The sequence below is a fragment of the Colobus angolensis genome, unplaced genomic scaffold (assembly GCF_000951035.1).
Source record: "Colobus angolensis palliatus isolate OR3802 unplaced genomic scaffold, Cang.pa_1.0 Scaffold454, whole genome shotgun sequence".
NCBI lineage: Eukaryota > Metazoa > Chordata > Mammalia > Primates > Cercopithecidae > Colobus > Colobus angolensis.
This window is the reverse complement of record NW_012117977.1, coordinates 1,522,392-1,526,632: the sequence shown is the minus strand read 5'-3', so window position 1 is coordinate 1,526,632 and position 4,241 is coordinate 1,522,392. Positions and strand designations below refer to the sequence as shown.

The following is a 4,241-nucleotide window of genomic DNA, read 5'->3' as shown; positions in this document are numbered from 1 at the left end:
GGGTTGTGGGTGGGGTGAGGAGTGTGGTATGGGTCGTGGCTGGGGGTGGTGGTTGAGGGTGGAATGGGGTGGCCAAAACATAGGGGCAGTGTGGAGAAGGGCCAACAGGAGGCATATATGTATGCAACATGGGGCCCCAGCTTGCAGCTTAGCTGACTACACCCTACTCGGGCCTACTTATTACTCCGAGGAAAGCTGATTTGGGGGCTCAAGGGGGAGGTGAGATCTCACAGTGACTATAGGACTGCTTGAGTAAGTTTGGAGAGTATCTCATGGCCTGACCCTCCATATTTGGCAGCCTACACGGGGCACGGGCTAGTAATTAAGCTGAAACGATTGGCTAGGGGGCTACTTGTTCAGAGTTCCAGCAAAGGCACTGAAAGCAGAGCTGCCATGCTCTCTTCAGTGCTGGGATTGGGATCTTGGAGATAGGCATGCAGAGCATTCTGGGTGGTAAGATGTGCTCTGTAAGAAATCCGATGCACCCTTTGAGAAAGTCAACACAGAATAAACACGAGGCTGAATCTGTTAGCCTGAGATTGAATATCTTTGGCTGTGCAAGAGAAACCTGTACTCATGGCAAAATGGAGTGCTATTAGGACAAGCAATAAATAAATAAATAAATAAAAATCGGGGATGGTATAGGAAGAATCCTAGTAAGGGCATACCTGCCAAAAATCTCCAATCTTGGGATGGAGATTTGGGATCTATGGATATGCAGCTTACTGGATGTGGGGCCACTTCTGCTCTGCAGAGCCTCATAACTACACAGCCTCCCTAGTACTGCCCCTGTGTTTTGGCCACCCCACCCCAATAAGCCCAATCACGAAGAAAAACCCTGAAGAGCCTGGTGCAGTGGCTCCTGCACTAGTCCCAGCTACTCAGGAGGCTGAGATGGGAGGATCACTTGAACCCAGGAGTTTGAGGCTGTGGTGAGCTAGAATCATGTGGCGGCACTCCAGCCTGGGCAACAGATAGAGGCCCCTTTTCTCTAAAATAAATAATAAAATAAGAAATAAAATGAAAATGAAAGAAAGGAAAATGCTAGAGAGTCTGTCATGAGGAAGGGCATGGAGATGTTTTCTGAGGGTGGACAACTCATGAATCCTTAATTTTTCTAGAGATTGTGTGTGTGCTGTTAAGTGATGGTATATACTTTATTTTGTTTTTTAAAAATATTTTTAAAATTTTTATTATTTTTAAATGTTCTTTTAAAAACTTTCTGTATCTATTTACAAATATTGGTTATTTGAGGGTTTTTTGGCAGCATATATAAAGATTCAGACCCGTTGAGTCTGTAGCCTACCAAGAGAGAGAGCTCTGGTCTTCCTGGTGATTCTGAGCATGGAAAGGCCCTTGCACTTGGCAGCATGCAGGGAACCAGTATGGCAGGACTAAGCCACTCGCCCCATTAATTGACTGCCATCCACTGGGCTAAGTGAGATCCTTGCATTCTATCCCTAGTAAAAGAAGAGAGAGGAAGAAGAAGAAAAATAGATAATAAGAAAATTGAAAAAGAAATGAAGAAATGTACATTGTGGGGAGCAGAAAAGGACTACCAATAATGGGAGGCATCAGCTAGGAGCACAGATCCGAAGCATGACTCACTGTGTGTCCTGGGACACTGGATGAATCTATCTGGTTCTTAGCTTCCTCACCTATAAAATGGAGATACCAACAGTGTCTCGATCATAGGGTTTTCATGAGAGTTCAATGAGGCAAAGCATACATGTAACTGAACACAGCTCTGACTGCTCGCCACTTGCAAAGTCCAATGAACAAGAATGACGTCTGGTAAAAGAAAGTGGCTTTATTCCAGAGCTAGCTGAGGGGAAGTAGTACAGGCTGCCTTAAGGAAGCCACTACAGCCTTTGGGGCAGAAGGCAGGAGCTTTGAAAGGGGGGCTTGGCATGAACGACATGCAGGGGAGAGGGCGATGGAGTGCGGAGTCTATGTGACTTGCCTCGGATGTCTTATCTATCAGGTGGTCTGGCTGGCACCATCATGGGCAGAGCTAGGTTGTAAATTGAGGCAATCTCAATTTGCCTCCTGGTAGGAGAGAGTTCTGGAAGTTCCTGGTTTGCTTTAAGGTTCAGTCTCTGTAACTTCTAAGTAAACACGTAGTTAGATAAGCTTGCTGTGTAGGGAGTGTCTGGTGGAGAAAAGGTAAAGGTTATAATTGCATTCCCAAAGAGCTAAGTAGGAGGTGTGAGGAAACGAAAAAGGAAAAAATAATTCATTTGAGTCTTTAAAAAAGAGGTACTTGGTTACATATAGACTGTTTTATTCTTTTTTTTTCAACTCCAAATAGTCAATTTATCAGCAAATCCTGTTGACCCCACCTCAGAAACACATTCCCAAACCTTTACTTTTTTTCTCTGACATGCCTAAGATAATCACTATCGTCTTAAACCTGTGATAATGCATTAATGTCCTGTCTCCCTGCTTTCACCTTTTTTCTCCTATAAACATTCTCCACCCAGCAGCCAGAGTGATCTGATGATGAAAATGTGAATTACACCATCGTGCCCCTGCTTATCACTTTCATAAGGCTTGTTCTTGGGTTGGGTCCAGAGTAGGTACTTAATACATGGTAATGTTTATTACATTATCTGGTATCTAAGAATAAAATATATTAGGCCAAGAAAGAAAATTGATCTGCTGAGTGAAAGACACAGTCTTCTGGCACATTTCCTGGCCCAGAGCTCATACATGCAGCAGCCAACATAGGCTTACTGACGGAAGCACATATAGGTACATAGAAACGCGGTACATGGCCGGGCACGGTGGCTCAAGCCTGTAATCCCAGCACTTTGGGAGGCCGAGACGGGCGGATCACGAGGTCAGGAGATCGAGACCATCCTGGCTAACACGGTGAAACCCCGTCTCTACTAAAAAATACAAAAATCTAGCCGGGTGAGGTGGCGGGCGCCTGTAGTCCCAGCTACTCGAGAGGCTGAGGCAGGAGAATGGCGTGAACCCGGGAGGCGGAGCTTGCAGTGAGCTGAGATCCGGCCACTGCACTCCAGCCCGGGCGACAGAGCGAGACTCCGTCTCAAAAAAAAAAAAAAAAAAGAGAAACGCGGTACATGTATTGTTTTCACAAGAAGATGCTCTATCTTCATTACATGCTCCTGGAGGATAACAATCACTCTCTCTCTTTCCCTTGTGAATAGAAACATATGAAAGTGAGTCAAGTAGGAAATGTGAGGCTACATGGTCTGGTCATTTGTGAAATTGTATAATTAAGCACCTCAATTAATCCTCAAAACACCTCTATGATTTAGGTATGATTGTTATCTCCATTTAAAAAAGTATTAAACCAAGGCAAAATGAGAATAAACTGCTCACCAGATTAGCCAGCTAGCAGGTGGTGAGTGAAGCCATGATTCAGATACCCAGTCTGGTTCTAGGGTCGCTGCTCACATAAATCTGTTACATCAGGCTGTGATTTGTGGCTATTTTTGCTTAGGACGAGGGTTCCATTGGGTACCTAAGGTTTTCAAGAGTGAATCAAAAATTAAAAACTAAATTACATTTAAGATAAAACATTCAAGTAAATACTAGCTTTTCTGGTGCCCACATAGGGCAACGACACTCACCTAAGGTGCCTATGAGTGACTGAAGGTGAGAAAACACTGGGGTACACTGTGGAAATCTGAGATGTGGAAGAACATCGAGCTGTCACAGATGTCCCAGCTAGTCTATTGCACCCCATGATTAAAACTCTTACATGTCTCTCATGCAGCATTTGATCCAAGGCTGAAAATTGATCATGAACTGATTAGGCAAGAGAAGGAGAGGGGTGCAGACTCCAACAAAAGTCAGATTGAGGAGGCAACATTTTGGTTGAAGTCAGAGAGAGGCCGTGAGATTGCCAGCCCTTGACATCTTTTTGAAAGTGAATTGTTTAATCACTTTTTTTTTTTTAGCTGATTTCTTAGCCATCTTGCAGAAATATGAGGCAGGGACACTTATCCACTAGGTACAGTAGGTAAGGTACCTAAGCCCCATGACACCCTTAGTGGCCCATGAAAATGGTTTAATTTCTTTCATAAAATGGTGCTGAAGATAATGATAGTTGCAAAGGGAAAAACAGGATAGACCAATATCATAGTATGATACCAAGCATAGGGCCTATTATTGGAAGCTATTTCCAATGCTCAGGATATTAACATCTTCTGGAGCATCTGCAAAACACATCTTGAAGGCAGAACCATAAAGTCTTCAATTTGGCCTGC

The 4,241-nt window shown here is 44.0% G+C and overlaps 1 long non-coding RNA gene across 1 annotated transcript; it reads right to left on the bottom strand.

Moving 5' to 3' along the window:
• Positions 1-1,392: 1,392 nt before the first annotated feature.
• Positions 1,393-3,764, bottom strand: LOC105523223. The gene is made up of 3 exons (XR_001003559.1): positions 3,603-3,764; positions 1,609-1,658; positions 1,393-1,460 (listed from the first exon to the last, which is right to left on the bottom strand). It is a non-coding gene; the product is annotated as an uncharacterized LOC105523223 (long non-coding RNA).
• Positions 3,765-4,241: the final 477 nt, after the last annotated feature.